Source organism: Fukomys damarensis, unplaced genomic scaffold, assembly GCF_012274545.1.
Source record: "Fukomys damarensis isolate Sample0158 unplaced genomic scaffold, DMR_v1.0_HiC HiC_scaffold_14, whole genome shotgun sequence".
NCBI classification, from domain to species: domain Eukaryota; kingdom Metazoa; phylum Chordata; class Mammalia; order Rodentia; family Bathyergidae; genus Fukomys; species Fukomys damarensis.
The window spans coordinates 80,742,417-80,755,921 of record NW_022900926.1 but is presented as its reverse complement, the minus strand read 5'-3'; the positions used below and the strand labels follow the sequence as shown (position 1 = coordinate 80,755,921).

The 13,505-nt window shown below is 41.9% G+C and overlaps 1 pseudogene; it reads left to right on the top strand.

The window, feature by feature from the left end:
- Positions 1-11,920: 11,920 nt before the first annotated feature.
- Positions 11,921-12,077, top strand: LOC117286081 (annotated as a pseudogene).
- The last annotated feature ends 1,428 nt before the right edge of the window (positions 12,078-13,505 follow it).

The window sequence follows — 13,505 nt, the reverse complement described above, 5'->3', positions numbered from 1 at the left end:
CTAAGTAAATATTATTACTGCATTCATTTAATGGGTGAGGTTTTTTTTCCCATTAAATTTTGTTTTGTTTTTTGAGACATGGTCTCACTATGTAGTTGAGAGTGACCTGGAACTCAGCTGGTCTCGAACTCACAGCAATCTTGCTGCCATAGCCTCCTGAGTGCTGGGATTACAGGCATCCACCACCGTGCCCTGCTCTTTTTCCATTAATCTTGTTGGTACATTTTAGGTATACAATATGACCACATCCATCATTGGAAATTTGTACCTTTACATAATGTATCATAGTTCTTTTTTCCTCTATTCCGCTTCCCTCCCTTCAACCCCTCCAATCCCTCCCTCTTTGCAAAGACTTTGTTTCCATTTTTTCCTTTTTTCCTATTAATTCCATTTCCTTCTTTCCTTTCCCTTATCCCTCCCATTTTCCCTTCCCTTTTGGACCTTTTCTTCCTATTTCATACTGTCTATTATTATACATTTTGATCCTTATTTACACTTTCAGTTTCTCACACCAGAGAAACTATTTGGTATTTACACATGTGTGCCCTGTATATTTCACTTAAGAGTATGGCTTCAATGTCCATCCATTTAGCTATAAATGTCCCTAGTTTCTCATTCTTTATGGCTGAGTTGTACTCCATTTTACTTAAAAAAGAAAAAAATCTGGTGTGAAAAGCTATAATAGCACATAAGATCCTAATGAGGTAAGTGACAATGTGAAATAGGAAGAAAAGGGGTAAACGTATAGGGAAAGTGGGAAGGGTAGGGGAAAGCTAATAAGGGAAAAGAAAATTTATGAGAAAATGAAAAAATGGAAATAAAGTGTTTGTAAATGGGGAGGGGAGGAGGGGGTGAAGGGAGGGCAGGGACAAGGGGAAAAAATGAAAACCAACACCTGTCATGTAAAGGTACAAGATCCCAATAATGAATGTAACTGTACTGTATACCTAAAATGTACCAATAAACTCAATTAAAAAAAGAAAAAAGAGAAAAAACCTCATTTTTAAAAATCTGGTCTCCAGTTGATGGGCAATTAGGCTGTTTCTAAATTTTAGCTATTACAAACTATGCCGCTATAAACATGGTTGCACATATATTGCTGTGGTATGATTCTTTTAATTCTTTTGGGAAGATACCCAGCAGGGGAATAGCTGAGTCAAATGGGACCTCTAGTCCTAGTTTTTTATGGTGTCTCCGTACTGACTTCCACAGTGCTTGCACCAGTCTGCATTCCCACCAGCAGTGGAGCGGTGTTTCTCCCCACAGCTCTGCCAGCATTTGTTATTGGTTGATTTTTTGATAGCGGCCATTCTTTCTGGAGTGAGGTGGAATCTCAGCATGTTTTCATTTACATCGTGAGAGTTTTTTAAAAATGTGCAGGTCCACATAGGGAGTATTCTAGAGCCACACACATGCTCGAGCAAGCGCGCGCGCACGCACACACACACACACACACACACACGCTCACAAGAGCGCGTGCGAGCGAGCGAGCGAGTGAGCCATAGCACATAGAAGAGGGGATAGTTGTAGTTTTTCCCCGGCCTGAACGTTTCCTGTGGCCCATAAAAAAGGGACCATAATCTTCTACAGCTATGCTTTTTCCTTTTTCTTTATTTCCACCAACTGTAAATGCAAATTTCCTGAAGGCAGAGGCGGCGCCTGTTGTTCATAGCTGTATTTTCGCCTGACACAGGGAGGGAACTCAACAAACATTTGTTAAATGAGAGAATCAGTATCTTGCTGTGTGCCCAGTATCTCTCTGGTACCTCAGGAGCAAAGGACACTACTGGGCTTTCTTAGGAGATGTGCAGTAGAGACCTAAAATTAACGTGCTGCGCTCTGAGCCGCTCTGCCCGGCGCTGGGTGGCGTGCGCGTCTACCACACTGGCCTGCTCGGGCTCTGCTTCTGCGCCTCCTGCTGCGGGGCAGATCTGCAGAGCCAGCCACACACCCGGAGCTGCTGCAAGGCCAGCTGATTTCTCCTAGCCGACCACCCTGGGCATTCGGCCCTGGCTCCCAGGGCCCCCACCGCCCCATGGCCCCTGGTTCCGTCCCGCGCACCTGTCCCCGCAGTGGCCCATCTGCGGCTCAGGCCCGGGGGACCCGATGGAGAGAGGCCTCCCCCCAACCCTATAACTCGCCGCAGGCTGAGAACCAGAGCTGCAGCGGGGCCTCCACAGGAAGCAAAATTCATCCCCTTTGGTCACTGCTTCCACGCCCCTTCACCCTGTCTGCTCTGCGGCCAGGCGCGGACTGGCGTTGGCGGTCCGGGAAAGCACGCCGTGCTCAGCCACGAGCTTGCATGAAGGGCCTCGAAGGGGCCGCTTCCTCTCCAAGCTTCTCGCGGAGCGGGAGCCAGAAAAGCTCGCGGCGCCCAGAGGCCACTCTCACCCATCCAGTTCCAGAGCAAGCTTCAAACTCCTCTTGTCCCTCTTGTGTTAAATCCATAGAGTTGCGTGAGCCCTGGCGGAGGGAACGGGGCAGTGGAGGAGGAGTGAGGCGGGAGTCTGCTTTGCAGCGGCCTCTGCCAGCTCCTCCTCCGGGGCATTCTCCTACCCCAAAGACCGCCAACCCTGTTTTTGTTGTATGGCGGATGCGGATTCGGATTCATTCGGGGTGCAGATGGTTCAGAAGACTAAGAGAGGAAGACTTAATATCTCTAGAGAAATAGTGCACCTGTTCCCTCCTGTCACTGTGCTTTATTTAAGGGTAATGTTAGTCTTCCCCAGATATTTCAACTGACAATTTCCATATTTTCACGAACCTAATTTTCCAGAAAGTTTTCATTCTCGATAAGCATGTTTTCGTGATTGTGTTTCATAATATAGCAGACCCTTGATTTACAAACTAGATCTGTTCTCGAGGGCTCGTCATAAGTCAAGTTGGTTATTGAGATCTGGATATTTAGCTAGGTACAAGCTATAGATAACAAAAGGCAGATGAATCTTCCATTAATCTATTTAACCCAAGTTGTTGATGTGTCAGACCTGTCATAACTTGAGGATCCACTGTATGCAGACTCCGCTAGATTACAGCAAGCGAATTACTACCTCTTACAGTCACAGAGATCGATTTTCTGTACTTTTCCATTGACAACAGATTTACTTCAGCTAAAATTCTCTTTAAGTAAAATTCATGTTAGCATTCAGAAGAAAAGGTTACTTTATTTTTTTCTTCCATTAAGTTTATTTTACATTTTAGGTATACAATAGTTATATTCATCATTGGGATCTTGTACCTTTACATGATGTATCTGGTTCTTATTTGTTCTTCATTCTCCTGCCCTCCCTTCAACCCCTCGACCCCTCCCTCTTTACAAAGACTCTCCTTCCATTTTTTCATTTTCTCATATTAATTCCATTCCCCTTTCATTTCCCCTCCCCCTCCCACTTCCCCTTTAAGAAAAGGTTGCTTTAAAAGAAGCAATCATAATAAAAATTGTCTATGATCTTCCGGATCTTCAAGGCAATGACTGATGCGCCATAAAACCTAGGCCTAGACCTGGGTACGTCGGTGCTTCCTTGGTAACCCCAGTACCATGGGAGAGGCTGAGGCTGGAGGATTGCAAGTTTCAGCACAGGCTGGGCAATTTAGCGATTTAGCAAGATCTTGTCTTTCAAAAAAGGCTGTGGAGGTAGCTCAGTGCCAAGATCCTGAGCTCCATCCCCAGTACTCACCCTCAAAGCCAGCACCCCCCCCACCCTGTGGGCCACCGTTCCCTTCTTTGTCATAGTTACCTGACTCCTCAGAATTTTCAAAAACTAGTTACTTTGCAGTGCCCCTCCAAACATGGAAGGGGATAATATTTGGAGGACCTGTGAGGGGCCTATTGCCCATAAGAAGAGTGAAAGCATGAATGAGGGAAGTAGTGAAGGAAGCTTATTCATTCCAAGAGGCCTATTACTAAACTCCTAAGAATGTGAGCGCTTGTTTCTCTGGTCATTTAAGTCTTTATGTCAGAAAAAAAAACTAATGAAATTATTTTGATGAATACAGTCGCAGCAGGCACTCTGCGCCTTGCTCTCCAGGTATAAGCAAGAGGCGCTCCAGCCAGGGTGAGCCACAAGGCGCAGACGTGAGCGGCATGAGGAGAAAAGGGGTCTGAAGCCACAGTGCGGGTTTGGGGGTGAGGCAACGCTCACAGATGCGGCTGCCCTGCTCCCCCCGTGGTCCGTGGGCAGCTTCTGGAGCCTGCTGGGAATCGCGGCCGCTCTCACACTTCAGCGAGCGTTTTGGTGATAGCGAGCGACTTCCACGAGCGCATTGCCACAGGGCCACCCGCAACTGAAGCCAATCTCCCAGGAGTAAATGCAGTGAAAGGCGTCCATGGAGACGGCCACAAGGCAGGTTTGGGGCTGCATGAAACACAAGGCCTGGGGAGAAAGGAGAGCCTTTCCTTTCAGTCCCAGCCTAACTGGCTGGTGCGGCCAGTCCCAAGAGAAGAGGAGAAGGACTCGGCCTCCCACGTCTTTCCCAGGCCCAGGACGAGGCAAGGGCTCGCTTCTTCCTGGGGCAGGCGAGCTAAACCTGGAGCTTGTCTACACCCGAGCTCGGTTGTCCCGCGGAGCCGGCCTGCGGGCTTCCTGGGCCGAGCTCGGTGCCACCCCAGCCCAAGCCCAGCCTCAGCCTCTTGGGCAGTGGTTTGCAGCCTGGAGGGGAGGGGGCACAGCAGACTCTGAGCGCCTCTCTCCGCATTTCTGTGGGACAGAATAGGTCAGACTGTTTCTCAAGTGTCTGAGGAACCGAATAGAGGTACCGATGGAATCTCACACTTCATCCTTTTCACACTTCTTATATTCGTCAAAGGGGGCTTTGTGCACACTTTGATGAAAAAAAGTAAAATCTTACCCCTCAACAATTACTTTCTTTCAGATATGATCCACTTAATTACTGGAAAAGCCAACTAACTGCATTGCTGCAGACAGAAATTTTTCTGAGATCCCAGCACTCACTGTAACATTTAGTGCATCCAGAATGTTGACTGGATTGTTCACATTTATTTTCTGAAAGGGAAGTAGGGATATGTTTCAAGTTTCTAACCATTTGTTTAAGATCCCTGGCAAGGCTGAAAAATAAATTAATTGCAAGAATAGAAAGCAAAACATTAGTTAGAAAAGTTAGCCCAAACACTATCATATTCTCCCCCAGCAATTTTCCTGTCCTATCTTAATCCCTAATATGCAAGAGGAAGAAGGAAAGCAAAATATCTCACTTCACATTTGAGTTACATAAACTGTTGTCAAGCTATTCCACTAAGTAGTCAACATTTCTTTGTGTGTGTGCCTGCCCTTAACAAGTTGTACAGAATCATTCCATGGGATAGGGCTTTTCAGTAATTGAAATAAGCTTCTTCTTTTAAATTTATATATTCAAGACAAATCTTCCTTGATCCCCCACCCTGTTTTTTGAGACAGGGTCTCACTATGTAGTTGAGACTGACCTGGAACTCATTATGTAGCCCAGGCTGGTCTCAAACTCACAGCGATCCTCCTGCCTCAGCCTCCTGAGTGCTGGAATCACAGACATGCACCACCACACCCAGCCCTTGATCTTCTTTTGATGAAATAACTTTACAAAGCAAGATAAAAGTACTGCCTAATTCAGAATGTGATAAGGAAAGAATAAATTTATGATGCTGAGAACAAAAGGTCTACACTTTTTCCTTCAGCTAGTGCTATTTTATACAAATACATGTATTTTATTTTAAACTGAAATCAGTTTAGCAAATTTAAACTTTCTTAATCTTAAATTAATTTGGTGACATGGAAAAGGAGCATAGTCTTACTTTTAATTTTCACTTTTATTGCCTTCTCTACCAGGAAATAAAAAGCTAGAGATTAGAGTTTTAATAAATCATAACCACCCATAGTTTGCAAATTCTTTTCAAATGGCAAGAGGTTGTAACTTTCTTCCTGGGTCAAAATAAAGTTTGGTGTTACTGTCCATAGTTTGTCTACTTGGCCTTTCATCCTATTTAATGAGAAGGCTGGAAAACTTGTTCTCCAGTATAGGCAATATGGAAAGAAGTCAGGAAGTTTTTGGTGGTCAACACATAATGTGTTTGCTATATTTTACTTGAACATATTTTGTGGAGTCTAGTTAACTCTCCACTGTCATTGTCTTCATTATCTAAAATAGTCAAAATTAGAATTTTTAGGACAATGCTGTCTAGATTTTAAGCACCAATAACTTAAAAAATTGTATAATTGGCTGTGTAGGTGATTTAGTATTGAATGAAAAGCTGTAGTTGCTTAAAATGGAGTAGAATGCAAGAAAAAAGTAGCCTATGCCTTGAGTCTTATTACTATATAAATATTTTGTCAAATTTGTCATCCTTTAATATTTCACTTGCTCTCAAGGGAAGCCTTTGCATTATTTTGTCCTTAAACACATCAGAATCTTGGAGCTTACTTATAAGCCTTTTCTACAGAGGGATATTGTTGGAAATATCAGCCTTTCCTAAAATCATGCTACGTCTTTCATAACTTTAGAGTGATTTGGGCTTTTTCCAAGTTGTGGAATAATTTATTTATTCGGATGACATAGAAAGTATCTTTCCTTTGTTGAATCATAAAATATTGAGGAAAAGAAATGAAAATGTGAGCAGACTTGACTAGACAAATAGAGAGAGGATCAGGACTATTATTTTTTAAGACAGGGTCTGGCTGTGTTGTTCACACTGGCTTTGAACTCCTGGCCTCAAGCATCCTCCTGCCGCAGCCTCCTGAGTAGCTGAAGCTACAGGTCTCCACCAGTGCACCTGGCTACTTGGATTTTTAATAAATAAGTATCTGCAGGTTTAGATCTGGAGCCTCAAGATATCCCTTTTGGTTCATGAGTTGTAATGCAAATAGCTTCAATGGTGTTTGGTAGGGCAATGTTAAAGAAGGGAGGGCAGCCAAGCTTGGGGAAAAACAATGGTTGCCCAAAGGAGATGATCAACCAAACTAGATTATATCTTGATTGTTGCCCCAGAAAAAAGTTTTTTAATGCATCTAAATTCTCTTTTAGATCTTGATTCACCCAAATTGGTTCAGGCCAGTGCTGCTTTTTCTGGAAAGGAAGTGATAGGATAGTACATAGAGGACAGACAGCTTGCAGCAGAAGAGTATTAGGTAGGGACAGTCAGTTCCCTCTACTTCCAAGAGGAGGCCTGAGAGGATCAGGACGAAATGGAGACATTATTTCTCTCACCCTCTCCCTTTTTAACTACTTAATAAAGGCATAGTCAGGTACAAAAGGCAGGGTGCACCTTTCACTGGTTGTATAGCTTTTGGCAAGTATGGCTACCCACTGTGTCTCTGTTTCCCATGGAATGAAGAGGAGAAGGTTGGATAAGAATATCTGTAAGTCTGTCTCAGTTTTGTCATGTGATTACAGGCAAGGAAGAACAGTATTAGAAACTGAATTGTAGGGGTAGGGATTTAGCTCAGTGGTTCCACTGCCTGCTTTGCAAGCACAAGGACCCGAGTTCGCTCCCCAGTACCAAAAAAAAAAAAAAAAAAAAAAAAAGAGAGAGAAACTGAATTGTATTCCAGAAGTTTTCATCATTAACTATCAGTAATTGTCCTTCTGCTCCCTTGTACCATCAATATTTTCCTCTTTTGTGAATTAAACCTTCTGTAATAGTTACCAAACTAAAACATTCCTCAATCCCTTATCTCCTCCAATTATTGCCCCTTTTCCTTAGTTTCCTTTAAGATTAAAAATTACTTTTTCAAACCTGGCATGGTGGCATATGCCTGTAATCCCAGCACTCGGGAGGTTGAGGCAGGAGGATCGCTGCAAGTTCGAGACCAGCCTGGGCTATATAGTGAGTTCCAGGTCAGTCTCAACTACATAGTGAGACCCTGTCTCAAAAAAAAAAAAATACTTTTACAGTAATCTATAAATCACCACCTTAACTTCTTTTTCCCCCATTGAACCTACCCTATCAAGTTTCCATATCCTTCACTCTATGGAAACTTGCCAATAAAGCATTGTACACTATGGTACCAAATCCACAGTCAAGTCAAACCCTCATCACCCACGATTTTCATTCCTTCTTTCTAGAAGCTGCATTTGACATAGGACACCAGCACTCTTTCCCTCACAAGCTCTGTTCCAGCCACCCTCACTACCTTGTTAAATTTTGAAACCACAAGGCACAGTTCCTCATCAGGGCTTTCACACTCCCCAGATATTTTAAATGTCGTTCTCCTTCACTTCCTTTGAGTCATACGTCATGTATTGAGGATGTTTTTAAACTATTCCATACAAAATACAGCTTCCTCCATTCGTATCTCAGCATTTACCTTGCTTGATTCTTTATAGCAGCTATCATCTGACATATTACTTATCTAAAGGTGTAACTGGTCTGAGGTTGGTTGATTCAGTGGTGCAGAATGGCTTGATGACAGATCTCTGGTGTGGATTTCTAGCCTCATGAGGGATTTTGTTCCCTCATGATGGATTGATTGATTCTAGGAATATAATTTTCACATAGCATTCAAAAGCAGAAATAATTGAAACTCTTTCCTTTTGGACACTCATTTTTAAGATGAGGGGTGCAAAGACTTTCACACGTACCTTCACAAAATTTTCCTTCTTGTTTTTTTGGCCAGAATTGTCTGATATGCCCACTGCTAAACCAATCAAAAGTAAGAGGAAAGGAACCTCTATTCTTGACTTAAGTTAATCAAGATTGCCTCTTGAGATTTGGAGGGACTTAGCATTTCTTAAAGCACCTGACCTCTTTATAAACAAAGACCACTTTATAAATAAAGGATTCTGTTAGCAAGTAACTTGTAGGGAGGCTGGGGAGATGGCTCGGTGGTACAGCACCTGTCTAATATGTGTAAGGTCCTTGGTTTGATCTCCAGCTCATCATAAAAAAAAGTAGGGGACAATGGGTGTTGGGTGGACAGCTCAAATGTTCCTTCAATAACTGTGATTAATCACAATCCCATTGTACTGGCCATCACTTACCTAGAGAGACAAAGATAAAAAACTCACATTTCTAGACAGCTGATCAAAGCAGGCCTTCTACCACCCCTGATGTTTGTTACTGTGTTTAGTTGTATTCATTAAATTGTATTTATTAGTTGGATCTATTTTGTAAGTGATCTATTATTTGTTCCTGAATAACTAACTTCATTAAAACTTAACAACAGTTTGTTTTCCCAATTGTGAAATTTAGGCTGGTTTTACCTGGATGGATGCTTTGCTGGTCCCACCTAGGATGACTCAAGTGGCTGCAGTCTTGGTATACAGCAGAGGCCTGGGACTCTGCCTTCACGTGGTCTGTTAAGGAGACTGGACCAAGCTTCTTCACGTGGTGGCCAATAGTATTTCGAAAGGGTGAGCCCCAAGTGTGAGAGCACTTCGGTTTCTCCTTGTTACACTTCCGGATGTCTCATTGATTAGAAGGAGTCATATGGCAAAGGACAGAGTCATTCTGGGAGGGTACTATACATGAGTACCAGGATGCTGGATCTGCTAGGAATGATTATGTAACACTTTACCTCAAGAAATTAACCAACGAAGAGAGCGGCGGGGAAAACCACTGGGAAAACTATGTGAAAAGTCAAAAGAACCATTCTTGCTGGAGTGTAGTAGTGCACACCTGTAACACCAGCACTTGAAAGGCTGAGGCAATAGAATTGCTGCAAGTTTGAGGCCAATCTGGGCTACATAGTCAGTTTGAAGCCAGATTGAACTACATGGTGAGACTCAAAAAACAAGCAAGCTAAGCCTGAACTACACAGTGAAATCCTATCTAAAAAACCACCAAAAAAGGACCTTTGTTCAGGAATATTATACAACTTCTATAAGCTATGCCAGAGTAAAAATGGAAAGCTTTCTCTTTTTTTGGTGCTTCTTTTTTCTTTTTGGTGCAAAGGACTGAACCCAAAGTTTTTTATATAATAAGAATACATTATTAAAAATGAGGGTATTAACTCTGTAGAATAAAACTCTTGCTAATAGTATGAAGGTGACAATAAATCAGATCCAGGATAATGATGGAGTATTTTTGTAGATATTTTTTTCATATCCAAAAGCAACAGTGCCCTTTTCTGATTTATTCTCTATCCATTGGTTTTATTTTACTTAGCATCATGGGTTTGTAAAAACATTGTTACTAGACAAGAACCAGAAAACTGTCTTCAATTTGTTAACTTCTTTAATTATTTTGTCACATAGCCTGGAAAGATATCTCCTTTCCTGGTCTACAGGGGAAAGAGTAAGTAGTTTCTAGCTGTTTTTTTATCAAGCCCGCTCCTTTTGTGGTGGTAGGCCCTGAAATGTCTGTTGAGTCATCACAGAAGCGGAAATATTTTGCGGAATTATATTTTTCTGTATGATATATTTAATCCAGATCCTGTCCTGGCAAACTATCTCTGCCCATGGTTGTAATCATATAATCAACAAATAATTCCATCTTTCTCTGCACAAATATAAACAATTTTAACAGCTTATCTTTTTTCTTTTCCATTTTGTCTCTCCTACCACTTTTATCCTTTGCTTCTCTCTTGCTATTTCTCTAGTTTTTGTATTTCTCTCTTTCAAATTACCTAAACTTGGGCTGGGGATTTAGCTCAGTGGTTCCACCACTTGCCTTGCAAGCACAAGGTCCTGAGTTCGATCCCCAGTACCAAAAAACAAAACAAAAAAAACAAACCCTAAATTCTTCACATCACTCAGAATAAAGTAGCTGAAAAATCTGAAAGTCCTCTCTTGTCACCATCAGTGCTAGAATTAAGAACCACATGATTATCCAGGCATGATTATCCAGGTGTGGTAGCACATGCTTGTAATCTCAGCATTTATGAGGCAGAAGCAATAGGATTAGGAGTTCAAATCCAGCCTGGACTACATAGTGAGACCTTGTCTCAAAATTACAACAAAACAAAAACAAAAAGCCAACCAAATATGGAAAAATAACCCAACCATATGATTATAAACTTAGGTTCGGGCTACGAGATATAAAAGTATTACTTTCATGTTCCATAATGGGAATCTACTTTTTCTCCCTGCACCTGATACAATTTTGCATTTGTTGCTTTTCCTTGAGAAGCCTTAAAGAGTTCACTGTCTAAGGTTAGGAATGAATAAGTCCAGCAAATATAAGAAGATAAATGTTATGTGAATAGTTTAATTTTATTCATTCATTTATTTATTTATTTTTGATACGGGGGATTGAACTCTGGTCCTTGAGCCTGTGAAGCAGGCGGTGGAACCACTGGGCTAAATCCCCAGACCCTTTATTCTATTTTTTAAAATAAATTTTATTTTATCCCATTCCCTCCATAAAAACCCCTTAATTTCCTTTATTAAGCAGCTATAAAAATGCAATTAAACTTTAAGTTCAATTGACACTGCCCAGAATTTAGATCACAGATCACAAGTCTGTAAATACATAGAAGTGTTGTGTGGTTTCTCTGAATACCTTTATTTTAAAAAAAATTAAGCAGCAGTTTTCTGGAGAATGGTTTCTGTTTTATAACTTGAAAATTTGTTTTTATTTTCCAAATATTTGGGGGTAAAATAAAATTAATTGTATCTCAATCAAAATGTTTTTCTTTTTTTTAGTTTATTGGTACATTTTAGGTATACAGTACAGTTACATTCATCATTGGGATCTTGTACCTTTACATGACAGGTCTTGGTTCTCATTTTTTTCCCCTTATCCCTACCCTCCCTTCTTCCCACTCTTCCCTTCCCCATTTACAAACACTTATAAACCTTTTAAGTGTAAAAAAATCAACATACGTTACAAAAAGTCAATTCATTGATAACACACAAAGGCAAAGCTCCCAAAGAAACAAAACATCCTTCATTTTCATTTAACTTGGAAATTGCTGCCAGCTGTGAGCAATGATACTGTCTCCTCCTTGCTCTAAAATAATGGGATTAAAGATCTCAGGATTTATTTCCACCTATTGCTTCTCGGCCTTTTGGCTAAGATCAAGTGTAGGATCTATTTCCACCTAAAGGAAGTGCAGATGTTAGTAATCCAGGTTAGTATAGTGGTTCCACTAAGTCATCTGCACTTCTGTTCTCTTTGTTTTTGTTTTATTTTGTTTTGGGTACTGGGTATCAAACTCAGGACCTTGTGCTTGCAAGGCAGGTGGTGGAACCACTGAGCTAAATCCCCGGCCTGTTCTCTTCTGGCTGCTCATATTCAGCACATAGATTCTATACCAGGGTCATTTCATGGACCAAGATGACTTTGCAGCCCCAATCATATCTGCATTTCAGGAAGAAAGACTAAAAGGAGCTGAATTGTCTCCTGAATCTCACCCAACATTTCTGCTTACCTCACAATGATGACAACTTACATAGGCATGTGCACTGGGGAGGCTGATAGAAGGAAGCAGTTCTAGTACTAAGACAATAATGAAATTGAATTGTCCTTTTTTTTCTGCCACCAGAATCTTTGAAGACTCTTCAACTATAAGTAGAAATATCCTACCTTGTGGCTCTCTTCTTTCCCCATTTCTAAATCAGAAAGTTACTTTCCCAGCCTTTTCTCTTCATCCAGGACATAGCAGTGTGGCCTTGACCTATAGTTACAGACTACCACCTAGGGTCGTGATTTGGAAGTAAGTCATTGTTTTAGCAAGATTGGGCGAGGGAATACATTAAATACAGGTTACATAACTTAACAAGGTTATTTTATGATAACTACCCAAAGAGTCAAATGCTAGGAGTGCAAGAGATTAACCACACACTAGAAGCCCAGAACATTCAACTGAGGGCCTGGATCCCAGCAGTTTCTCACACAAGTCCAGCTATAGACTTAGAGTCTAAGGCAATGTCCTTGAGTCCAGCCAGTGGCCTAGAGCCCATGGCAGTGTCTCATGCAAGTCCGTATTGAGGATCTGCACCTGGAAGGACCCAAGGCCAATGGTGGAAGCCAGAAAATCTGTGTTCATGATATGAAGGATCCGTGCCACCAAACTGAGGTATCCACATTGGAGCCAGGGGGTGATGCTCACAGTAAAGATCAAAGCTCCCCTGTTGAGAGCAGCAGCCATTCCCAGTGATAGTGAGGTCCTGAGCTCTTTCTCCTAGGGGAACAGCCTAGTCCACATCAGGAAAATCATCCACAGCAAGCTTCCCCTAGAAAATCAACAGGCCAAGATCTTCCCCTCCAGTTCTCTTTTTACAGCTATTGGTAACAATCTTCAGGTGGACCCTCCACGCTCAGACCATGCTGACTCAGTTCAGCTGGCCGTTACAAGTTGACCATTAGTCAATCCACTACAGTCATGTAAAGAAGCAAATATCCACATGGATACATTTTCTGAGGGCCACAGCAGAGCTAGCAAACTTCCTGAGGTAGCAGCAGCCAAGATCCGTGCTCAGAGTTAGCAGTAAAATTTGTGGGGCCTGAGTTGTAAGCAGTGGCTATACTGTATCCAATGGAGCTGCCGGTTTCACTTGGGCAGTTTTCATGGGGGAGTAGACTTCAAGCCATGTTTTGTGGCATTTGCAAAAAAAAAAAAAAAAAAAAAAAAAAA